This window comes from Protopterus annectens, chromosome 1.part0 (assembly GCF_019279795.1).
Source record: "Protopterus annectens isolate FY-2018-M chromosome 1.part0, PAN1.0, whole genome shotgun sequence".
Classification (NCBI taxonomy): domain Eukaryota; kingdom Metazoa; phylum Chordata; order Ceratodontiformes; family Protopteridae; genus Protopterus; species Protopterus annectens.
This window is the reverse complement of record NC_056725.1, coordinates 1,443,057,522-1,443,085,039: the sequence shown is the minus strand read 5'-3', so window position 1 is coordinate 1,443,085,039 and position 27,518 is coordinate 1,443,057,522. Positions and strand designations below refer to the sequence as shown.

The window sequence follows — 27,518 nt, the reverse complement described above, 5'->3', positions numbered from 1 at the left end:
GGTCTTCCTAACCACTTTGGCAATGTGAGTGTCAAAAGAGAGGTTACTGTCAACTTGGGTCCCCAGGTCCCTGATAACTTTTTCCGTGTTTAATGGATTACCACCTATGTGGTAATTAGGGGTTACCTTGTTTTTCCCAAAGGGTATGACTATACATTTTTTGGCATTTAGCTTAAGGCCATGGCTCTGGCACCAGTTATCCATTTCTATGAGACCTCTCTGGAGGATGTCTGTGTCTGATGGAGTGTCAATTATGGTGCCCAGTTTGCAGTCATCTGCAAATTTTGTCAGCCACAATCCCCCTATGTTTGCCTGCACTTCAGAAAAATAAATGCCGAAAAAGAGGGGGCCCAGGACGTTTCATGAGTTATAGAGGGGGCCTATAGTTTGCAATGAAGTGGTATGGGATTTTGCCTATGGTGATTTGAATGTGGAGAAGCTCAGGTGCATTGTACTGTTTGACCAGCCTTGAGATATATTTATTATTCATGTACATTGAGACACCTCCAACTTTAGTACCTGTCTGTATAATAACTGGTTTAATTGTGTGGAAGGTATTATAGTGTTGCACTGCCGGTGTGCTCTCCATGGCTTTAAACAATGTCTCAGTGACTACACAGACATCAGCACTCTCTTGGGTGAGGACAGAGTGAAGGGAGTGGAATTTTTATTATTTAGACATTGAGCTGTAACACCTTTAGACTTTCTTGGTTTTGATTTTCTATGGCATTGCCAAAAAAGGCATTATAGGGGAAGACAATGGTTTAGCTAATATTCAAAAGTCTAGAGTGGAGAGGTGAAGACCATCTCTGGTGAAACAGTGTGGTCTGTTGACCGTCTCCTTCCATGCTGACAAATATTATATCCCTTTAGAATTAAATCATTACACCAGAAACTTAGCCAATTACTAAAGTCAGTCAATTTCTGTTCACATTGTGGCATCATTATGGCATCATCCTTGGAGAAAGTAGAATGCTACTCAATGCTAGGCTTATACCAGCCTGGGAGACATATTCTGGGAGCTCCATGATGTCTCTCTTCATATAGTCTAGGGCGGTATGTCTCAGGCCATTTATACATGTACTATGGCCGAGTCATAATGGTACTTGTGGTCCAGTGATTTGAGTGTGTGCATAATGTGGTGAATCCTGACCCCTGATAAGCAATTGCATGTGACTTTCTCTTTTCTTAGCATAGTGAGAGGAGCACTATTGTGTTTCACAATGGAGTCTCCAATTACCAGCATAGCGACTGAGGATATTTGTTATGTGTACTTCAACTAGGAGGTCTTTGGAGTTTAAGAAGGTTACATTTAAGTACCTCAGCATATGTGGGTCTATGTGTTTGCTTTGAACTGTGTGTGAAAGGTGCAGTGTGCATGCTACTGACCACCAGAATGACATTAGAAGTGCTTTTATGTGAGAGCTTTGCCTCCAGTGACATTGTGTAAATATATCTCTTGCATATCATAACCATCTGTTTAAGAGTTAACTGGTTGTCAGTAAACATGAGGCAATTTCTACATTATCTCAGGATGCTCATTTTTACCAAGCCAGTAACAGAGATTGTGGGTAAGTTCCTACTCATGGCAACAGGCCCTTTTTTAATGCTTAGATGGTTGAAGTGAAAATATAAAGTAATGTCAGGAGTGTCCAGTTTGCAACTCTGGGGGAAGCTGGATTTCAGTAATGTGTATACTTATTGACATACAGTTAGCTTTTTAAGATTCTTTAAGATAACCTTTTCAGGTAATTGTAAGTCAGAGAAGGAAGGTAGAATTTTCTGGATGCAGGTATTCAGCAATCTGAGGATTCAGAGCATTTATTAGAAAATAAAAAAAGAAAGGAAAACATTCACAACAAATAATAATGAAGAAAAAGAAACTGATAAATGTCTGTGAAGGAAAGAAAGTACATATTCAGAAGGACACTGCTTTGTTATGTAACACACAGATTACACGGAATGAATTCATTTTTCTATCAGCAAACCTTCAGTCTCCAAAAAAGGCAGCATTTCTTCAAAAGAGAAGACATAAAAAAGAGAAAGGGGCAGATGAAAGGAAGAAAACAAAACTGAGCATGGAAGGATTAAAGAACATTATTATAAGAAAAAAGATGAGAAAGACAGACGTTGACATCATTGCTCTAGCTGTGGATGTACAAAGCCAGCTGAATGAGAAGTGCATGCTTGCAAATGTAATAAGCAATGAAAACTGAGGGACTGATAAGACTGATGGTGATGAAGATTATTCATTTGTAACAATTGATAGACTAGATATTATTGAATTAGATGTTGAAGATTCTTCAGATCTGGTCAGTAAAGATATTCTTGTAAATGGACATTCAATTATTAGAGGAACTCAAACTTAACATTTGCAGAGAAGTTAATGAACATTGAATAGTGTTCTGCATGCCAGGGACAAAAATAGAGGATGTAAGAGAAACCTTAGAATGCCTTAATGTAAGGAAGTATGGATCTGTTTTTGTTCATGTTGGTACAAATGATCTCATCCATTAGGACTTTCTGATTGTTAGTAGGGAACTTACAGCTCTCTTAGGATAGCTTATACAGGTGATAGAATGTATTTCACTGTGAACAAAAAGATTTTTGGGTAAATAATTACACAAAAAAATGTCACTTTTTAAAAAAAATGGAAAGGTGTAGAGCATCCAAGCCTACTTTTGGGCATACACGTTCAGACAGGATGGCATGTATTTCTCAAGATCAGGGAAGATAATTTTTGCAGCAGATATTTTGCAATATTTGACAAATACAAGGCAGGATTTTTGCCAGGTCATACATTAAACAATTAACATGCAGCAACATTTGATGCATCTCTGATGGTTGTTAATTCTAGGAGCATTTTTTTTAATTGGAAAATTTGCTAGATTCCCACAAGATTGATGTTGCTATTGTTTGTGAAACATGGTTAAAGAACAATGACTGGAAACCAGTTCTGTCAGGGTATAAATGTTTTTACTGTAGCAAGACATTCTAACAGAAATCAGATGGAGGTGTTATGATAGGGATTAAAGATAGTTATGAGACGTGATTATTACATGTTCAGTGATAACAACAATATTATAGACTATGTAACTGTGACAATAAAGACAACTCTGGGACATGCATAAGTGATGGAGTGCATAGACCACCAAAGTCAAGTGCTGATGACTTAAGGATTTCATAAATTTCCATGAAACAGAAGGGAAAAAGAATAGTGGCTGGGGACTTAAATTTACCAAAAACTGACTGGAATAATATTGATTCAGCAACCTTAAAAAAATTCACAACACAGTTTCAAGAACATAGGTTCATGAACAACAACTGCTTCAGATAAAAAAAAAAACGTAAAGGGAATGGAACATACTAGACATTGTTAGTGTTCCTAAAGAAATAAATTACTTCATGTACATGGATCATGGGATTATAAAGGTTATTTTGTTGCTAGATAATTCTTCCAAACTGAAATCTAAAGCAACACACAGAAGATTTATTACAGATTATATGGAAGCAAAACAGTCACTATGCAAAACTAATTGGAGTAATGCATTCAGTGTAAAAACTGTAAAAGGATTGTTAAGCGTTTTGAAAGAAAATTTAAGTGCAAAAAAATATATAAATAAATAAAAAGGTTTAACATGAGGATCTAGGCAAACAATGTCAAGGGGATATATTTCCATAAGAAACAGCTATCTGATTAAGGTGCAAGACACAAACTATCAGAAATGGAAAAGAGGTCAAACTAAAACTTTGAAAACTGAAATAAACAACCCGGGAAAACAAATTAGGCATAGTGTGAGACAAGATCAAGAAAAATTAGAAGAAATTGTATATAAAGATATTGAGCATAATAGGAAACCATTTTATAGATATACAAGATATGGAAGGAGTAAAGACATACAAACTGATGAACTGCGTGAAGATTGTAAACTTTTATTCTCAGGCACAATAAATTATAGATATGTTTACAAAATCAAAAACAATTTGATTAGTACAAACTAATTTGGCTTCACAAAGGGGGTGATAAGTTGTCCAAGTGACATCCAGGTAACATTGGATACAGAAATCAAATTAGATTATATTGACAAAAGAACTATGCAAACTGGATGCAAGCAAAGCACATAGAGGAGACAGGATTAGTAATAATGACCTGAGAACACTTCAGCAAGAACCATTATATTTGTAATTTACTAGGTTGTATAAACATGGGAAGATTCCTGAAGATTGGAGACTTGCACTATTAAATCTGGTGTTAAGGGAAAAGGGAGTAGGACAAACCCAGAGTCACACAGACCCTTAATTCTTTCAGGTTGTAGAAAAATAATAGACAAGTTAGTATTGGATAAGTTATTGTCAGAAATGAAAAGGTTGGGACTTGAAACCATATATTAGCATGGATATGTTGAAAATAGATCTATTACCACCAGTAACATGATATTCTATAACATTATAATAAGAGCTATGAATGAAAGAATTGTGCTGTGATATTATATAGATTAATGTCATGATTTGACAGGGTCATATACAAAATACTGATTGATAAATTAGAACAACTGGGTATTGATGTACTGTTGATAAAACAGATAGCTGCATGACTTACAAACAGAACATGGTGAGTATCATACAGCAATTGGGCAGGAGAAATTCTTGGTTACATTCAGGGTGCCCCACAAGGATCTGTCCTAGCCCCCATACTTGTTTGAATTAGATCTTTCAGGCCTATATTTTTCATCTGAAATCTTCTACGGTCTGTATGCAGATGTCTTGAAATTTGGCAAACCGATTACATGTGTTAGAGATTAGTCATGTCTGCAAAAGAATGTGACTAAATTAACCTTTTAGGCACAGGTTAACAATATGCTGATAAATGCATCAAAAACTTAGCATATAAGGTTTGGATGACATAACCTGAAAGGTAAATATTTAATACAGCACACAGTGATTGAAACTGTAGATTTATTTAATTAACTGGGTATATGGGTAGTTCCAGCTTTGAGTTTTTCTAATAATATCAACCAATTGATTAATGATAGTTATAAAACTATAGGTTGTATAAAAAGAGGTATAATGTTTAGGAAATCAGAAATGACGAAGCCTTTGTTTGTTAGTTAACATTAGACCCAGAATTGAGTGTGGAATAACAATATGGAAACCTTATAAGAAAACAAACATGAGTAAGCTGGAAAGAGTATATCAGAAATATATCAAGGCCATCCATTGATGTGAAAATGTAAGTTATTATGAAAGACTACGATATCTGAATTGTGCAGTGTCTCATAAAGATAATTAAGAGGGAATCTTATTCAAGTATATAGAACATTTAGAGAGAAGTACCTCTGGAAATATTTCGGGTTAACAAAAGTAATAAAGAATTATCAGACAACCTATGCAGAAGATTCTATAGAAATGAAAAGTCTATTAGTTGGTTTTCTGACAGAACAACTGATGCATGGAACAGACTGCCAAATTACTTTAAGGCAAGCACAAGTTTAGATATTTTAGGAACAGCCTGGACAGTTATTATGGGAACAATTGTTTTGGTGATATATTGGCAGGCTAGAAGGGCATTCATGCCTGTGCTTGAAATATTTGTATGCATTTATTTATGTACGTTGGAGTGCCCATCACACTTCTGTTACATTATTTTCCTATGCTATCTCTATGACCAAAGTCAGATCTTAGTGAAATGTGTACCTAGGCAGGGCAGTAGATCATAGACAGACATACCAGTATCCCATTGTCTTGGTTGTCCTTCCTAATTACCATAAAAGTCTTTTCAAACCACTCAGTATGTTTATTGTTTTCTTTTTTTACTTGTACAACAATTGCAGATATTTCAATTTAATTTAAAGTGCTTATTTCAGATTTTTAGAAAAAAAAAACATTGACAGCAATTTGAAAAATAAACCAAACTCTCATACTAAAAATAAACTTAGCATGAGCAGTAGTAAATGCCTCTTTACACAAAACTCAGATTTGTTAAAGTGCATCTGGCAAACCATTGTAACAGACAGATAGCATAGAGGAAGCACAATTTGCAGCTATGTGTAGGGACCAGGGCTTCAAAAACAAGATGTAATGCATTCGCTAATGATCTGAGACAGCCCACTGGATGTAGGTGTCCTTTTTCAAGGGCAGCTCTGTGCACTGCCTGGTGAAGTGACTTGATCAATGTCATACAACAAACAAAGGCTGAGGGTATCAAACACTGCACTACAAGAAGGAGCTCATTAGCAGTCCATGACCTACCAATCTGTACTAAGTGTCAGACAAATTCTGTTGTAGCCCAGCAAAGTACATTTCTCACCCATGTGCCTGCAGAAACAAGCCAAATTAAAAAAAAAAAATACACAGACTTAAAATATTAACATCATCTTTATAGACTTTGTTCTGTCCAGGTAATTTACAATCAAATAATAAACACAAGAAATCAAGGGTCATACACAAAGAACTTGGCTCATATGATAACACTTCTGTTTACTATAACTGGTTCCTTATTTTACACCACAGCTTCCTTAGGATGTAGGAACCAAATATTTGTATGTGTATAAATGTATGTATAAGTCTGAAACTCACGTATTTGTCATTATTTAGAGACTAGAATCCATAATAATTTGCCAATAAACACACATTTTACAAGGAACAGACCATAAATGTGAGGCAAAATTAGAGACAGTTGAGAATGATGCCCCCTGAATAAAATAAAGCAAACACAGTCACAGACACACAAATAAACAAACACAAGCGTGCACACATACAAAAACATTGGCGTGCTTTTACACACACACACACACACACACACACACACACACACACACACACACACACACACACACACACACACACACGGATACTTTCATATACTCATGCACTCATGCAGAAGTTAACATTGATTGCAGCCCTTTGTATAACTGTATACAGCTCAGATATCTGCTTCAGACCAATTGAATAAATAAATACATAAATAAAGGCCCAGAAATGTATGCAGGATTTCTGCTGTCAGAAAGATAGAGTGTAAAAATAATGGCCAAGTATTTCTCAGCAACTGTCAGAGCTATATGGTGCAACCAATTATAACCTCCATGTCATCGCTCTCAACTCCTTAGCTCAAGAGACAATGACCCAAAGTCATGAACATATTTTAAATATGGCTCTTATATACTAAAAAATAAGCAACAATATGCCTTTGTATTAGAAAGCATTCTCTGAAGTTTACAAAGTCTGAAACTGACAAATCTGTCATTGTTTAGTGATTGCAGTTATCAAGTATTTGCCAGAAAACCATAACTTTTATGAGGAGCAAACCAAAATATCTCTCAATGTCTTTTCTCAAGAATTCTGGACAAAGCCAAAAATAATTAGGGGTGGGGGCAAAGGTCCCAAAAAGTATGATTTAAAGGCTTTTTTCCTACCCTTTAATCTGTAAACTCACTGTACAGTGTCCGTTTGAAGATCAACCTAGGAGCACTGTGTGATTAATTGACTTGTTCAAAGTCACACAGTACAGAAATGGAGGTAGAAGGAATCAGACCATGCACTTTTGATGACAGAAAGCAGTACATTAGCAGATAAAAAACTTAATCCTTGAGCATTAAGTTAGAAAGTTAAAAGAATAACAAGTGTTGCACTGGCATACATTGAGCAATAAGCAATAAGAAATATTTGGCTAACTGTAATCCTTAATGATTTAAAGGTAGAACAAAGGACTGGGCAAATATTATAGATGTTATTCAAAAGTGGAGATAGCTGAGAGGCAGAGCTATACCAGTACCTCAACTAGCAAAGGTGTATAGGAACATACACTCCCACACCAATATACTCATACAAAGATATATCAAAAGTTAATTTCCTCACAGTCATGGCAATGTACTCTTCCACACCAGGCAGTAAATAGTATAATTTTTTGTTTCTTTAAGACTGCTCCACTGCATTCTCTCAAGAGAATATTTGAATATTCTAAGTTCTTAAAAGCTAAAATAAAGTAGAACATTTCTATTTTTATTACATATCCACCCCAATCACTCCAATGAAAACAAAAATGACATAGGTTCATAGGTTCATAGGTTCATACTAGGCTATCTGCAACTATACCCATTATTTTGCTGTGCCTCTGTTGAGCAGTGACACTGAGGTAATCCCTCCCATCCATTGGTCAAGATTTCTATTTTATTCCACAGCATAGGGAGTCTTTGGGTGATGAATCTATCCGGATCTAGATTTTTGAGGTGAAGCATATTCATCAAATACAGATGTTTGAGACCCTTTATCCTTTTGGTGAGGAACTTCATTGTACTCAATCATTGGTCTGATGAGTGATGAGTATAGGGAGACTATGACCTCCCTTGATCTAGATGAGAATCCCTTCATGATAAGGTGGGCAATGTAGAAGGTCTTCCTAACTACTTTAGTTACATGGGTGTCGAATGACAGACTACTATCAACCTGGGTCCCCAGGTCCCTGATAACTTCTTCTATGCTCAGTGGATTGCCACCTATTTATGACTATGCATTTTTGGCATTTAACTTTAGGCCATGGCTCTGGCACCAGTTATCCGTTTCTGTGAGACCCTTCTGAAGGATATCAGTTTGCAGTCATCTGCAAACTTTGTCAGCCATAACCCTCCTGTGTTTGTGGTACACCACTTGTGACAGGCTTTGAGTCTGACATGGCGCCAGCAACTCTGACCCTGTGGGTTCTGTCGGGTTAACATTTAAGCTGATGAGTTTTTCAATGATACAGATCGAGGTAGGCTGTATGGACTGCCTTTCCCTCATCAATGGCTTTGGTGACTGTTTAAAAAGTCAACCAAGTTTAGAAGGCATGATCTGCCTTTGACAAAGCCAAACTGGGATGGATCCAAAGTCTGCAAATTCCCTATGTCTTTATTTATGAGGTCCATTATGATCCTCATCCAGAGGTAAGACTATGATTAAACAGCTGTCCTAGCTGTGGGTTTAATACACCATCAGGTCCCATGGATGCTCTCTCAAAATTTGCTTTGGATGATTTTATGAGAGCTCTTAGTTTTAGTCTTTGTTTTAACAGTTTTCATATTGTATGTTACTTCTGCACTGCAAATAGTATTCACTGTTCATATATATGGAAGAGGCAAAAAAAAAAAAAGTATGCTACATGAGTTCACGTAAGTAACAGCAGGTCAACCACATGCATGTCAGACAACAGAGAACTGGTAGTATATTTTATGGTTTTTTTTTTAGCCTATGGGTCTGGTGAGAATACTAATTCAGTTTTATTTTTGTTTGTTTACTAGTGCACAGTCATGAAACTTACTGAATGTGTTTGTGTATCAGTAATCTGTACAGTACCAAAAATATTATAATGACATTTGTGACTGTCAGCATTGACGAGGCACCCTAACCTAGCACTCGGCCCAAGTTAGCTGCCTAAGGAGCTTAGTGTTAGTTCTGATTATGCCTAAAATCTAACATATCTGAGGTCATTGAAGCATACTTAGCTAATATTAGTGAGATGTTCTCTCCATTTGTTAAAGTAAGCTAGGATGTTTGTATCAAGCATACTCCTTGCAAAAAAAAACTGAAACTGTTACTTCAAGAAATGCATAAAAATCACAGTCTAATTCTGAGACTAAGAAAGACATGGTGATTCTACGAGAGATAACATACGTTGGAGACAGCATTCTTAATTTGCTTTCTGCTTTTCCTAGAAAACTAACTAATCTGAGTTCTCAAATTCACTGGTGGGTTTTAACTATAGCATAATTTGCATTGCTCTTATATGACCCCCTGTTTTAATTAGGGGGCCATATGCTTTGAATGCCTCAACAGTATAAATACATTTTGATTTGAACATTTACAAAGCAGATTTTGAAAAAAAATGTTTTATTTTTATAGTGTCTTTACAGGGGGAAAGCCTCTATGCATATGCATATAGATATATATATATATATATATATATATATATATATATATATATAAAACATCTCTAAAGTCACTATATCTTACAATCTTAGAATAGGAGAACTTTAGACACAGTATTCGTGTGTGTGTGTATGTGTGTGTGTGTGTGTGTGTGTGTGTGTGTGTGTGTGTGTGTGTGTGTGTGTGTGTGTGTGTGTGTCTATTACTGTAATATAATCAACTACATTTTAGTCAATATAAAACAGAGCAACAAAAATTTGAAATGAAAATAACAGAAAACAGATAAAAACAAACCTTAAATGATAGATGCTACAGAACCTGAGCTATCTTGCAAGAAGGAAAAATCATCCATTAAAATTGCAGCTTAACTCAGAAGTTTAAGGCTATGGGCTGTTAACTAGTTTCATCCATTACTCCTGGGTTAATTTCAACTTGCACTACACAGTGTTCCCAGATTCCCCTGAAAAGGGACATGATTGACCTGTGGGCATACCCAGCAAACTAATAATAGTGCTTTTCTTACAGGCAAAGTCCATCTGCTGGACATTCCAACCTATTAAATTTTAATATGAGACACGTTAAGTTTGGTCTACTCAATGCAAGGAGACTTAACAAATAAAAAGATGTCTAAAGTTGAGGATCTTCTGCAAACTGAACTCATTCATTTATGTGTAGTTAAGGAGACCTAGTTTGAAAACAAAGAAAGCATTCCCTCTGTTCTTGGGTATAGTGCTTATCATGTTTTCAGACCTATTGGCAAATGTGGGGGAGTATTACCATTTGTTAAGGATTTTGTCACCTTCAGGTTATTACATTTGAACACCTAAAACACAATAAACAAGAACAACTACTATTTCATAACAGGTTACAAACCACCATCTAAGTATCCTAAACACAATAGCTATCTTAACATGTTAGATGAAATCCCCATTTAACACAACACCTTTCTACTAGGAGACTTAAACTATCCATCAATAAACTGGCTGGCCTACTCTGCCAATGGTCACAATGTCCAATGCTTCATTGGCATTATAAATGCTAACTATATATCTTTACAGGTAGCTAACCATCCTGCTACAAATCCCAATTTCTCCAAATGTATGTATTGCCTGTACTTTTTTTACATCATTTTAGTCATTTTGTCTAATAGTATTTTACTGATATTCCTGAAGGCACTTTAACCATTTTGAGCTTCTTTTATTTTTTTAATACGTTTTGTTTCATTTAAATATCAACATTGAGTTAGTCTATTTGGCCAGAGGAGGTAAACATCTAAGAATCAACTGTGCTATGACTGGAGAATTAGTTCAATTGCTACAGGTTTTGTGAGGTTTTGAGCCTTTGGGTTTCAGATTCCACATAGAATGTATTGGTTCTTCTGTTTTCTTATATTGTTTTTATTACATAGGTTCCAGCTCAGTCTTTGTCTTTCTCAAAAGAATGCAGAGAGATGAGACAAGTGCCCTTACTGTTTTACTAGTGGCTGCATCTGAAAAGGGATGAAAAAAGCCTGAAAATGACCTGTTTTATAGGATCATAACGTCATAGAATTATAGGAGGTTGCTAGGCTAATGTCCCTAGAGCCTTTTTAAACCGAGCCATTCATGCCCCAATTTTCCCAGTTATCAATGCTCATGGGCTATAATGGCTTTGGTGTATGACTGTGACTTAGGATGCCTAAAAACTGCCCTTATCCATAGAGTCAAAGGGGACAAGCCATGGGTGAATTTGTGATTTCCCTTCCATTGTTCCAAACTGTGTTTGAATAGGCTTAGGAAAGAGTTATGTTTCACAGGAATTGGTAGTCTGTACCAGATAAGGGGTAATCTCTGAGACACATACCTTTCCCTCCAAGATGTTTTGCTTACATCGAAGATGAGGTTTAGATCCTTAGATTGGTCTAGTGCTGTTTGTTTTGTGAATGTGTAGCAGATCCAACAGGGCTGGAACAGAAAATGCCTTGTAGGTTAGGCATTGATCAACCCACTGTAGTCTGTAGGAGACTGAGTAGAGGGGCAGGGCTTTGAAGCAGTCCACATAGGACATGCTAATTATACCCTGTACTCTTTCAGTGAAGAATCTCTGTGGCCACTCCAGCTATTTTAAATGCTTGGTCATGTACATGCAGAAGGGTGCATTGTACTCAATTATTTCTCTAATGAGGGCTGAGTATAGTGGGACTATTTTCTGAAGACAATCCTAATGGTAAAGAGAACAAAAGCCCTTAATAATTTGTGTGTTGATTTATTTTATTATTATCAGTGGTTTACCAAGTACTACTTTTAAGTATAGTTTGTTTGTTTTGGTCGTTTTATTTATAGTCTGACATTCAATAGTGGGACCATGATCTCATTAGATCTGAATGGCATGCCCTAACTTATAAGTTGAGCCACTTAGAAGGATTGTCTCACTGACATGGACACATGGTGATCGAAGTTACAGGGATGGTCTTCTTCCCTAAAGGGTATAATTATACATTTTTTCCATTGAGATTTAGGCAATGGTTCTGGAAACAGTTATTTGTGTGTGCCAGACCTTCCTAGAGGACATGTACATCTTTGAGGGATTCACTGATTGCAGCCAGCTTACAGTAATCAGCAAATTTGGTCAGCCAAAGGCCCTCTACATTTGTCTTGACTTCAGAGAAGTATATTTAAACAGAAGAGTTCCCAGTACTGAGCCCTTTTGGGACACTACAAATAACAGGCCACATGGGGGAGGTGGATTCCATCACCCTAACTTTATGTGTCCTATCAATGAGCCATTTAGCTATCCATCAGATGGCATAGGGATTTATGCCTAAATTTGTGGGTTTGTCTGTAATACCTGAGAGAGGTATTGTGTCAAATGCCTTTTCTATGTCAAGGTAGGCCGTATGCACTGTTTTACCCTTGTCTATGGCTCTAGTGACCTTCTGGAAGAAGTCCACCAAGTTTAGTAGTCATGACGTTCCCTTGATAAAACTGAAATGGGATGGGTCCAGTATTTGAAGAGTTCTATGTCTTTGTTTATCGGATCCACAATAATTCATTCCATGGCCTTGCATATAAGACTAGCCAAACTTATGTGTCTGTATTTCCCTGGGTCTGTTGATAGTCTGCCTTTGTACAGTGGGATGACATTTGCAGTCCTCCATTCCCTAGGGATGAAGCTTATCTGGAGGCTGTGGTTGAATAGAGATTTTAGTGGTCATGACAAGTCATGTTTCAAGTTATTTATGAGGCATCCTGGTATATTATCAGGACCCATTGATGCAGTGTTTTTAGCTCTGGAGTTGCAGTGCAGATCTGTTCTTTAGTGATAATTGGGAAAGAAATGGTAAAGGATATTTTCTCAGGGGATATTAGGGGTGATAATGGGATGAAATTGGAGCTAAAGTTATCTGCCAGCAAATTTGTTATATCCCCTGGTTTAGTATAAGAATTTTCATTTATTGTTAGTTCAGTAGACTGCTGGGTGTTCCTTTAAGGTTGCGTACATAACTGTAAAATACCTTATGATTATTGTTAGCCTGGAAGGCGATTTTTGCATCAAAGATGGCTTTGGTGGACTTGATTAGTCCCCTCCCCAGGGAGGTTTTTGTCTTTCAGACATAGCACTTCCTATTTTTGGACAGGTATTTCTTTCTTTCTTTTGTGGTACAACTTATCTATATTGGGGCTCCAACAAAGGGACTTGTTTCTGGAGTTTGTCCTAAGTTTGCTTTGGTTTGGCACAGCTATTTCTATTTAGTTATTTACATGATTGTACAGGGTGTCTGTAAACACTTCCACATAGGTTACCAAGTTCTCTGAGTTTGTGGGGGCTTGGAATTTACCTAAGCCTGCCCTTAATATGAGGCAGTTAGCCTCGGAAAAGTTCTTAAACATTAAAGGCCACTGCTTTGTGATCTGATCAGACCATTGAGGACATTACACAAGGAGCTCAGTAAAGGAAGCATGAAATAAGAGTTATCACAGTGGTTCCCTGAGAAATGATGACCATGAAATTGTAAAGGTGGCATAGCTTCCCTTAAAGTTTGTCTTGTGCTTTCTTTTCTTCCCTTTCTTTCATTTAATAATTTCATAAATTTCTTATAATTGATTTATTTATTTCTTTTTCATTCTTTAATAATTGAGCTAATACAAAGCAATCTTTATTTTTACAGTTTATGTGAACATTAAGCTAGAAATGTAGTAGCTTGTAATGGATATTTTTAGAATATATATTTTAGTAGTGAACTGATTGTTGTCATATTTTGCATTCTTTCATTCATTCATTCATTCATTCATTCATTCATTTATTCATTCCATACAGAGTCAACGAGGACCAGAACCTCATATACAAATGCAGGCACATATGCAGAGCATACACACACACACACACACACACACACACACACACACACACACACACACACACACACACACACACACACACACACACACCTGCATAGCTGTGTGAACACACAGCACACCATCTGGCAGAGGAGTTTGATAGGGGTGCCCTTAACATACTAACAGCAACTAGGTACTGATTTTAACATGTTTTCTTCGCAAGAGGACTTTGTCAGTGTCATGTCATGTGCTGATTTGCTTAGAGTTGTGCACGATTTAAGTTTGGAATAAAGGTGTAGATTGCAAAGTTCGCATGGAATTAGAAGCACTAGATGGCACTTAAGTTAGGATTCTGAGTCACTACAGAGGGGCTTAGAGATACATATATAATACATACATGCATACATACATACCTACAAGCATACATACACATTTCAAGCATGAACATTAATGCTCTTCTATTCTGCCAATATACAAAAACAGTTGCACCCATAATAAGTGTCCAGGCTGTTCTTAAAAATATCCAGGTTATTCATAAAAGTATCTAAACTAGTGCTTGCATTAATGTAATTTGGTAGTCTATTCCATGTATCAGCTGCTCTCTCAGAGAACGAGTTAGTACACTTCTCATTCCTACAGAATATTCTATATAGGTTGTCTGATGATTCTCTACTACTTTTTCCTAACCTCAGACATTCCCAGAGATAGTTGTCTTTAAATGTCTTATTTACTTGAATAAGATCTCCACTTAGATATCTTTGAGACACTGTACAAGTTCAGATATTTTAGTCTTTCATAATAACTTTAATTTTCATATCCATGGATGCCCTTGCTATACTTCCACTGTACTCTTTCCAGTTTACTCATGCTTGTTTTCATAAAAGTTTTCCATATTGTTATTCCATACTGAAGTTTGGGTCTAATGTAACTAAAAAACAATGACTTCATAATTTCTGATTTTCTAGACTTAATAAATCTTTTTTACAACATACAGTTTTATAACTTTAACCAATTGGTTGATATGATTAGAAACACTCAAAGGTGGATGTATCCATATGCAAAGGTCCTTAAATGAATCTACAGTTTCAGTCACTGTGTGTTGTATAAAATGCTCACCTTTTGGTTTATGTCACCCAAATCTCATATGTTTAGTTTGTGATGTATTTTAACATATTATTCTCTTGTGCCCAAATGGTCAATTTAGTCAAGTTCCTTTGTACAATTGCCTTATTAGTAACACATGTAATCAGCTTACCCAATTTCAAGTCATCTGCATGTAGACTACAGAACACCCATAGATGAAAAAGATAGATCTGAAAGATACAACTTAAACAAGTGTGGGCCTAGGACAGAGCCCTGTGGGATACCTTGACTGTAACCAATTTCACCTGTCCAATTGCTTTATGATAATTGACATATCCTATCTGTGAGCAATGCAGCTAGCCATATTATCCAGAGTACATCAATACCTTGTTGTTCTAGTTTATTGATCAGTGTTTTGAATATGACCCTATCAAATGCTGAAGTTAAATCTATATAAATAACATCATCGCACAAATTTTCATACATAGCTATTATATTGTTATAGAACATCATGTTACAAGTGGTAATAGATTTGTTTTTAACATATGCATGTTGATATATGGTTTCAAGTCCCAACCTTTCCAATTCTGACACTAACTTATCCAATATTACCTTCTCCATTATTTTTCCACGACATGAAGGTAGACTTAAGTGTCTGTATGACACTGCGTTTGTCCTACTCCCCTTTCCCTTCCCCTTAAAGGAAGTTTAATAAGTGTATGTGTCCAATCTTTAGGAATCTGGCCATATTTATATGTCCTAGTAAATAATAGATATAATGGTACTGCAAGTTCTTGCCAAAGTGTTCCAAGTTATCATTACTAATTCTGTCTCCTCTTTGACTTTTGTTTGGATCCAGTTTGCGTAGTTCTTTTCCAATATAATCTAATTTGATTTCAGTATCTGAGGTTACCTGGTTGTCACTAGGACAACATATCACCCCTCTGTGGAGACAATCTGTTTTGCATAAGATTTTGTAAATATATTTATAATCTGTTATCTCTAAGAATAATTTGTAGAATCTACACACAAAGTAAGCAAACATGAACGGCATCACTCTGACCAAAATGGTAATATGTCCATTACTGATGAATTAGTCATTATAAAAGCTAATGTTTTTACTTTCTCATTGATTCTGAAGTAGTGGACGAAAGCTCTTACTCATTGCTGGTTTTATTATCATGGACAGATTGCCAATAAACTGTCTTATACTTTTTAAACTGTGGACTTTGTAGTTTCTGTGGAGTGTCACCAGCATTACTATTTTTTAGTGTTTTTTAGAATCTGCACACAGTTTATCAATTTGTATGTCTTTACCCCTTCCAAATCTTATGTGTCTATAAACTGGTTTCCTATAATACTCAACCCCCAGGATTCAACAAAATCCACGTAGGCTCCGTATAGAGCTTACATGGAATGTATCCTTTCACACTGCCACGGTTCCTCCTCAGTAGCATGCCATGCATATTAATCATGGTATGCTGCTGAGGAAGAGCATAGTAACAGCGATGCGTAGGTAGAAGTGTAGAGGTTGACCAGATGTTATGTACATGGTGAAGCTCCCTGTAATGTTCCCTGCTGGAAGTGAAATGTGCTGTGAATTAATAGTTTGTGTTTTAAATGTCTAACTTTTGTTGAATTATTTTTTTTTTTTAGTTAATGTCCATTTGTGTAGCACAGTGCTGAGCACAGCATTACCAACTGGCGCTCCTAATTAGAAAGCTGACACCTAGCACACATCTAAAAATAGTAAATAGATGTGATTAATTATGGTATCTGTTTTTTATGTTTTTTTCTTTTTTTAATTTTTTTTTTAATTACTGTTTGCATGGCACAGTGTGGAGTGCAGCAGTGCCAAGCTGTGCTTACATATAGACAGCAGACACCTGCCAGACATCTAAAAATAGAAACTGGATGCAATTAATGTTATTTATTTATTTATTATTTATTTATTTATTTTACATTTGTTTACTGGGATAGTCTGACTGGATACATGTCTATTTTCAGCAGAGGCCCGGGGAGAAAAGCTCCACATAGACAAACTTACATAGATTCCACAGAAGTTAGCACACAATTATGAAAACAAAGTGATTATATACAATGGCTTAGTAGTGTTCCCTAGTGGGGACTCACAATTCTCATGGATAGACACAATTAAAAGTAAGAGACATCAGATTGGAAGCAGAGCTTGGTGACGTAGTTATAAATTATTATAATTACAGAATATGTTTTCAGTTTATAACTTAATCAGGGTTGGTACATGGGCATAGCCAATTCACTCGATACTGTTTGAGGTTTTTTGAAGAGACTTTTGAAGGATTGTAGGGTTATATAGTTTGGCAACGAATTCCAGGTTTTGTCAATGAAGTTGGCAAACAGGGATTCACCAGCAGAGTTATTAGCTTTGTGGGTTTAGACCAGTACTTTATCAGCTGACCTTAGGGATCTCAGGTTGCTATATGGCTTAATAATATTTTAAGTGAGGGCTATCCTCAGGGTGGTACAAAATTTTGTGCACTGTTAAGAGTTGATTGAATTGAATTAAGCCGGGCAGTTCTAGCCACTCTAGTTGTTTAAGGTTCTGGCAATGGTGGGTTCTGTAGGTGGAGCCAGTGGTGAATCTGGCAATATGATTGTAGGTATGGGACAGCTTACCTAGTTTGGATTTGTTGAGGTTTGAGAGTACAGGTGAGGCATATAAAAGAGTAGAGCGTAGATGTGATCGAGCAGTTGCAGTCCTAGCCAGTGGGGTTAAAAATGTCTTGTTTCTATACAGTGATCCAAGCTTCTTATTGATGGTCTGTATGGTTTTGTTGACCTGTAGGTCAAATTTGAGATTATTGTCTATGATAACCCCTAGCAGTTTGGTGTGATGATCTGGGGAAATAGTGGTACCATTGTTAGATGTGACAGAGAATGAATGTGTGGTAGATCTACTAGTGGGTAGAAGAGTAGAAGTTTAGTTTTATTGGGGTTCAGAAGTAGGCATTGCTTTGTGAGCCAGTTCTCAATAGTGTTAAATGTATTTTGGGTTAAGGTTTGCAGTTCGGATGGGGAGGTGGCTGAAGAGATCAGAGTGAAATCATCTGCATATTGAATGCAGGTTGCTTTAGGGATAGCAGTGTGAAGGTTGTTGATATAAATAGAGAAGAGTAGTGGACCAAGTATGGACCCTTGAGGGACGCCAAATGTGAGAGGTAGCTGCCTGGAGAGTTTGCCCTGCCATAGTACTGCCTGTTGTCTACCAGTCAGGTAGGACTGGAGCCACTGGATAGTAGGCTTGTTGAGGGAAATAGATTTTAGTGAAAGAATGAGACGTTCATGGTTGACCATGTCAAAGGCCTTTGATAGGTCAAGAAAGAGGGCGGAGGTTAGCCTATTGTCATTCCTGTTTTGGTTTATGACAGTAGTAAAGGAAAGGAGGGCTGAGGTGGTGCTGTGGTATGGCCTAAAACCATGCTGGGAGTTGGATAGTAAGTTATTCTGTGTAAGGTATTGCATTAGTTGCTTGTGTACACATTTCTCCTTTATTTTGGCTAGTGGGGAAAGAATGGCAATGGGTCTATAGTTGGATATGTCTGAGGAGCTACCACCTTTATGGAGTGGGATGACGTGAGATATTTTCCAGAGACTTTTGTTTAAGCCCATTTAAGACCATTTGCATGGTGTGCTGCAGTAGCTTAGTAGCATATATGAAGGTACACTACTTTGTATACTATTCAGGTAGCTACATGGGTAGAGGGACAGCCTAAAGCTTCCTAAGTCTTGGGTTGGAGTCCCTCACAGACTTACCATCTGTTTAATATAATCTAAATGTTTGTTTAATTTAAAAACATAACTTTTATATTTGGCAGAGCTGCTCAGTGCTTAGCACTGTTTACACATGATTAACTGCCACTTTTGTTTGTGCATTGCACATTGGATGTCATTAGGACAACATATCACCTCTAAACACATGGTTGTGCAAGTTTTTGCGATGCTTAGCTCTGCTTAGCTGGTTTGTGCACTGCTAAGCACTGCAGCACTTTTTTCAATGTTGAATGACATGTAAGTGTGGGAAAACAGCCTATATTCAGGGCAATAGGTAGGAATTCTACAGCATTCTTTGGAGTCCATCTAACTGACTGTATGCCAGGTGGTGTTGTAGAAGGTGCATACGTTTGGGTGCAGAGATGGCGTGTGCAGGAGTCCAGGGTTTTTGTCGGGCTCCTGATATGCAGTTATGAATCTAGGCTGCTGCAGGGTGATTACCAGGGCTCAGAATATAAGACTGAGGCCTGGGATCAGTTGGCCAGGGAACTTACCAGTGCTACTGGTATCCCCACCACTGGTGAGCAGTGTCATCACCACTATGATGACCTGAAGTCTAGAAAGAAGGGAACTCTGGACACCTGGATCCAAGAGGTGAGGGCTGGGCATGCCCCAGATATAAGTAAGTATTTCTTCCAGTATTTTACTAAAATTCAAGCTGAATCTGTGCAAAACTGGTATGCATAATGGTGTGCTTCTCTCCCAAAAGCTGCAGCTGAGAAGGCTCGCAACATCCAATCCTATGCTGGGTGCCTGGCCAGGATGCACCATGTGTGTGGTGATATGGGTATATTATGCTAACTGTAGTGCAATAAACAATAACAAATAAAAAAATCTGTACTGCAATAAAGAATAAACAATACAAATTGTAGTGCAATAAATGGGCAATTAGAAGTGTAGTGCAATAAATGAACAATAATAACTGTATTGCAATAAATACTAAACAATACCAATAAAAGCAAACAAAACAGTGTACAGCAGGATTCTGGTGTCATAACATAATTGCACTAGACCTCTATGCATTGTATGTTTATGGTAAGGTTGCTGCAGTCAAGTGAAAAATTGTAATAACTGTAGAATGCAATAGCAATGGCCTGGATAATATATTGTTCAACTCATAGTATGGTTCAAGGTTGTCTCCAGGCCAGTTTCAGTCACATAATGCTCGTTTTTCCTCCTACAGCATTGTGTTTTCCTAAATAAATCTGTCTTAATATTTTCATTAGGGCTGTATTCATTGAATGTCTGTTCTAATGTCACTGCAGTTAAGTGTAAAACTGAAATAGCTGTAGAATGCAAAACTAATGGCTTGAATAATATATTGCTCAACTCATACTATGGTTCAAGACTGTCTCCAGGCCAATTTCAGTCACATAACTCTCTTTTCCTCCCACACCAGGAATGAAAGATATATGGGTGAGGTAGCCCATTTTATGGGCAGGTATTGTCTGTAGACTTCACAGATAATAAACAGTAGTACCAATAAAGTGTTAAGCAGTGTTTTCCTAAATAAATATGTCCTATTTGCATTACAACTGCATTCATTGCATGTTTATTCTAAGTTGCTGAAGTCAATTGTTATATTATTTGCAGATGTCCCCTGCAGTCACAACTTTTGGGTTCTACTCCCATGTCTGCCAACTAAGGCATGACAGCTGTCTAGTTTACTTAATGTACACAAATATTCCTCTCAACTGTCATGATTTTTCATAATATAATTACAACTGCCTAATCTGTCTGTTCCATAATTATCACATAAATAATTACCTGGAAAACAATATATTTTCAAATCCATTTACGGAACACCTTGGTAGTTATGCAAGTCCAAATTATGTGAAACTGTTCTGTGTAGTTGTGTACCTGCATTTTTTACTGCTTTTCCCATAATATCCCATGTTAACAGCTTGAGAGGTATGTATGTGCTACAGCAGCTTTAGATGAATTGTAGTCATTGTAGTCACGACTCACATTGCACAACTGTAGAACTATGTAGCAGTGCTCTATGTAGTAATATTACCTGTGAGGTAACTAATGGTATGTTTTCACTCTTTCCCCAGCCCTTATCTTCTTTAGATTATTACTGTTATGTATTATTATGATTTAATATTAACATATTTGTTAAACTAACTGTTTTATTGGCTTTATGGTTTAATTCATACTGGTTTGCTGCTACCATACTTATTGTTATGTTGCTTAATGCTGTGGTACACAAACTATACCTAAATATTTATTTGGATTAATAAATATTATTTTCCATTCTGTTAATACTAACATTGGTTTGGTTATTACTAACCTTAACTTATTATTACAACTACTTTATTACAGAGCATCAAGGTCAGCTGGTTCCTCATGATCCACTTACCTTGTCTCCACCAAACATGGCACTGGATTGCAGCACATCAGGAACCCAGCCTGGTGGTGCTCCTCTGCTGCCCCTGCAATACCTGTGGTGTGGGGTAGTACCACTCCATGGGATGGGGATGGGCCCCCCTCTGGGAGCAGTGATGGAGGGGGAGTTGTCACCCGTGATGAACTGCCGGGTTTGGTGCACAGGATCATCTACCATGTGTTTGGATGACACCTGCATCAGATGGAGAGCATGTCAGGCACCCCAGTAGGGCAGACTTACCCCAGAGCCAACCAGCAGTGCTGACAGTCCCATGGGTGGGGATGTGAGTCTCACTGCCATCTTGTAGTGGCACATTGGACTGAGTTTCAACAACATCCTCCCCATCCAAGGCTTTTACCCCCTCTTGTATAACACACCATCCCTGTCTGCTGTCTTGTCTGTATTGTCTGTCTGCAAAACCTTACTCACCTTCCCAACTTATCTCCAACACACATACCTATGTCCCTTCCCCAACATTCCACTCTCACCTTAAGAAAAAAAAAAAGCAGGCACCTGTACCAAAAAAAATATTATCCCATACATAGCTCTCTATTTTGCACACGTGTCCACTGGACACACATAATTTGGTCCAATTGGCTTAACAATACAATTATGTTGTCATCACCCCTCTCTATGGGGTTAGGGTCCAAAGTCATCTACAAATTTTGTCAAAGTGGACAGTTGTTGCTGCACAAGAAATGGATAGCTATGGTTCTTTCCTACATCCTTCCTACGTATACCTACCTGCCTTTCACTAGGTTTTTCCCCTTGCTTGCACCCCATTTCATCACTTTCTTATGTCTTCATTTTGCTATTCTTTATATATTTTTAGTGCGACACTATGTGATGCAGCTTTGTCACGCAGCTTTCTTAAGCTCAGCTAAATGGAGCTATATTGATATATGCATTTTAAATAATAAACATGTACAAAGTAAACACCTGTTCCCTATTTTGAACCCTATACCATTGCACCTGTAAGCCACTGCATTAACATGCCATAACATACATATGTTAGTTTAAACAGGTGGTTTAAGCAAAACATAGTAATTGCAAGTTACATTCATTAAGCATGTTTAATTGGAGCTGTGCATTGTGCCGCATCATGCAAACTTGCTTAAAGAGTACTGGAAAAAATGGGAGTGTACCTTGGAGTCTGGTGCAAGAGTACACCACTAGAAAGCCAAACACAGAATAATGGATGTAAGTGAGGTCTGTAATACCAGGTAAAGTTCCCCTTTTATCAGCAACATTTACAAATACACCTGCTAAGGCATTACTGGCAAAATACATGTACAGCTGGGATCCTGGTTCAGAAATACAGCCATATAAAGCCATGCACATAATGATGGCTGTAAATAAGTGTGTCACAGCCTGTATGTGTGTACTTATATCTTACAAATACACCTGCTACAACAGTGACTCAATATCTCAGTCTGTTAAATGCTTTGCAAACAGTCCATTTTGCCACACACACAGTACTGGGTTCAAATCCAGTGGTATATAGCATTTAAATTACATTATTGTGAAGCCAGCAATTAACGACTAAGTCATGCACTCTTTATCCACACAATGCATTTCAAATGAAATGTCTGCTTGTCACTGATGGAATTCATAGGTCTGCAAATAGGAACACACTTCAGATATCCATATAAACAAAACTATAAGTGCATAAAGTGTCATGTCATGCATTAAAAAGCAAAGATTGTAACTCAGGTAATGCAAGTGAGGCCCACTACTATCACAGTAAAGTATGCAATCCTTTCAAATCCACAGTACAAATCAGCACAGCTGCACAAGTAGCATACACATATGAAGCCCATGCTTGTAACAAGGACTGCCAGCATACACGTTCCAAATGAGTACCAGGCTGTAACACATGGTCTGACAGTTGCCCAAATGGTGGCTACAATATTATATTTATCCCCTATGTTGCTCAAGGACACAAAATAACATGTAGCCTTGTACTCTGTTAATGATACCATTGCCTAACATACTTACCTTATTCACAAGCCTTGACTGGAGTGGAATGTGGACTCTCATTCTGGCTCTGCCTCTACTACAAGGCTGACACAGCTCCCACAGTTACTCCTATAACTTGTTGTCCTCCAAAGTGTTCACACTGCCTGCCTAGGTCTATTACCTGCACCAGCATCTGCAGCCTGTAGCACACACATCTCCATGTAACAGTAGCTGCTACAGACCTACCCTCTTTGATGACATAGTCTTCTCACCCCAGTAATGTCCAGAAAAAAAATATTAGAATGGGCTTGTAATCTACATGAAGGTGTTATATCTTGTACTGTGGTTGCATGTCATTGGCTGATGATATTGCAAATCAGCTGTATTGGTTGCAATTAGTATTTCAGGACCACTGATTGGTTAAAAGGCCATCATCTGCTAATGAGAAGCATGTTAAAAAGCAAACATATCTTTCTGCAGACAGAACACGCATTTGCAAAAACTTAAATATCACCACATATTAACAGAGGAGTTTTGCACTCCAGCAAGTATGTAACTTTTTTGTTGATAACAGGATGCAGATGTGTGAATAAACTTACAGGGAATAAGGATTTCAGCATTAAGTCTTTCTTAAAACTGTGATAATGACATGTCACTGATCTCCAGATTTGTTACACCTACAGAAGATATACAGTACATCAAGGGTGGAAAGCTTTTTGTCAGTGTGGCACACTGGTCTCGTGGGACTTTCCCATTATAGTGGTTGTAATAGCAGACTGCTATTTATTTGGCACTGCTGTTTTGACATATTATTCGGAGTGTAGCCCCTAGTGGACACACTACAATAGACTCCAGTTTTAGGTGTATGATCATACAGCAGTATCTGTCATGGCACACATGGAAATAGCTATCGCTAACATCTTCATTGTATACACACACTTAGTATGTTTTCACACTGTGGAATATGACATGTGTGATCAAGCAGTGGATATTGTCAGCTATTATGTTCTTGCTGAATCGCTACATAGTGTACTTCCATGTATGTGATCCTGACATGTGTTCCCATTCTGCTGTCTTGCAGGAAACATGTACCCAAGATGCCATGCACCTTTCATGGATGCACAGAATGATATTATACTTGAAGGCCTCCGGAAACACCATGAACTCCTACTGTCTGGGGGAAGCAAAACAGGGAACAGAGAACAGCATTGTGGGCTGACATTTTCCATGAAGTGAATGCCACAGGTAATCAGAGCAGGACATATGAGCAGGTTCAACACTGTGCAACTGACATGATCAGTGCTGAAGCAGAAGAGCACCAGATGTAGCCAGGGATAATGGCATCACCGGTTGTGGGCCTACAATGAAATAACCACTCTCAGCCATTGAGGAATTCCTAGTGAACCTAGGCACACATGGCAGCTTCCAGTCATCCATCACACCATACATCGGGGATGGGGATGCCACAGTTTTCATGGCAGAAAAGCATGCAAGTAAGCTTAGTTTGATCACCACTGCAATATTGTAGTATTCAGTGTGTCAGGGTGTACATACTGTTATGTGGGTGTCAGATCTGTGTTCTTTGGGGGGCTAAACTGTAGGATGACTTTTGTGCTCAGATGTTGACCGATATAACAATTAAAGTAGCTACTGTAAATGTGACATATATGGACATATTACCTTGTTGTGGTGCAATATGCGGTGGTATTAACATTACCTCTCCCTCAACTTTTCATAGTTCCATCAGGTATCGGACAAAGCCCTGGTCCTGCTCTTGGTAAGCATGGCACTCTTTTGTTATAGATGTAGGTTTACAGCATTGTAATCCCTAAAGTGTTACCACAGGCCTGCTACCTGGAGCTGTGTACTGTCAGTATGATTGCCAACTGCACAGATATTTTCTGACTGTACACATGTTAGAGTCATATGTATGCCATGTAGGTGTCACCACACTGATAGATGTGACAGCATTGTCAGGACATTGTAGATTGCCATATGTGTCAACTGTGCAGAGTCTTCACAAATGTCAACAGTGTATCTCATTGATGCTGATGAGATTGCTATGTAAAGAGCTTTTATTTACAAGTAACTACAGATGTTTGTGGGAAAAGTAATGTTCTCTTGTCCTACTATATGAGGTTGAGGTTTCAACAGGTTTATAATAGTTGCAACAGTGTATAGAGCTGTACATGTATTGCAACATAGTACTGCAGAGCATAATAGCATAGGTATTAATGTACTGATTTTTCTTCTCTTATCACAGGTGACCAGGAGAGTTGGCCTCTGTCCCTTATACACCCTGATGTCATTGTTGCTTCAGACTCTGATAATGATAGAGGCCACAGTGAGGCACAAATGGGGGTTTCAGGGGCTGAATTTGTCCCACAAGTTGACATTACTCTTCTGTCCTCATTGTCACCGCACACGGTCAGTATGGCTACACATATCCAGTCCCTAGAGGCCACAGATATTGGACATTCAGAGGGTGGGGGACATTGAACAGGAAAGTGTGACAACTATGACTCCAGTGAGTGTAGACACTGGCCATAGCCAGAGAGCTGGTGAGATTCCACACAGGCAGATTGACAAGGGTGCTCACAGGAGGCCTGCTGTCCTACCACCACCTGTTGCAGGTGTCACATCACGGTTCACTTGGCATATGTTTCGGGCCATCATGGAGCAGGCACATTCTGAAAGGAACTCCAGACATATGCTCAGGGTTATAGCTGCACCACAGTCTGACATCCATGACTGCCTCCACCACATTGGTGGCACTCTGGATCAGTTCACTGATGCAGTGGAAAGAAGATGGGCTGAGAAAGTGTCTGTCTTGGAATGCACAGTGTCTGTGCTGGAATGTGTGGTTGGAGTTGAGTGTTGGCATCGTGGTTGTAGGCCAGTAACCCTATCTGGTGATAGTCCATGTGGCTGTGCACAATCCAGTGCTACAGAGGAGAGTGTGCTGTCCTCACCAAGACATGGCAGACAATGGGCTCATGGTCCTGGGCATTCCAGTGGAGGACACAGTCCCAGCAGACAGCAGTCACCATAAGGTACTAGCACTGCTACTGACCTTGGGCATGGAGGTGCAAGTGTAACTCCTGGCAGAGCCAGTTCCTATGTTCAGGGCCAGAGATGGTGAGCTGTCACATGTAGGGTTAGCAGTGAGCTTGGCTGAGTATATACACACACTCAAACACCACTGTCAAATGCAGGTCACCTACAGGCACACACACAGCACATTTCCATTGTCCATCTTGCCTTCCTCCCTTCCTGACTCACACACATGCTGTCAACCTATTGGGTGGGCCTAGGCCTCCTGCACCCCCACACAACACCCTGTGCAAGTGATGATACCTGTGCCACATCTCTGTCATCTTTGTCATCGATGCAGGGAAATTAAGCTATGTGTTTGATGCACAGGGTGACTATATAAGTTAACATGTACTTGTGTAATGCATTGTTGTTTTGCCATGTCACTTGTAGTGGCTACTGACAGATACTATATGCTGACATTTGTAATGAGTAAGCTAGATAATTTTGTGTACCTTATGTTGTATGATGCTGGTATGGCTGTATACTTACACAACGAAATGTGTGTCATGGACCTGTTCATGTTTCTGTTTCTGGATTCTTTTGGAGACACATATGGATACACAGTGGCAAATAAAGCCATAGACATCACAGCACAGGATAAAATGTCAGGACAGAAGAAATATGTCTTTAGCAAGGTACAGCACTATAAGTGCATGGCTGCATAAGTCCATATGTGTATAATAAGCTAACAAGGACAATGGCCTCATTCATCATAGTCATGCATCCTTAATCTGCGAAAAGGTCTGATACCCTTGGTAAGTGTCACCAGGGTTTTGGGAGCTAACACATCTACAAGCTGTGGTGCTGGACATGACCCATCTACAAATTTCCTGTGTCCATTACAGATATTTGTCTGACAACAGCTATGATTGCCTTGTTCTGCATCCCATGGCGTAACCTGAACATGATTTCTGTCACAACAGATGTGTGCTTCACATGCATGTGCAGCCTGTTACATATAGGGT

At 38.2% G+C, this 27,518-nt stretch overlaps 1 long non-coding RNA gene across 1 annotated transcript; it reads left to right on the top strand.

Moving 5' to 3' along the window:
• Nucleotides 1–219: 219 nt before the first annotated feature.
• LOC122801758 lies at nt 220–15,585 on the top strand. The gene is made up of 3 exons (XR_006364797.1): nt 220–357; nt 399–400; nt 15,569–15,585. It is a non-coding gene; the product is annotated as an uncharacterized LOC122801758 (long non-coding RNA).
• The last annotated feature ends 11,933 nt before the right edge of the window (nt 15,586–27,518 follow it).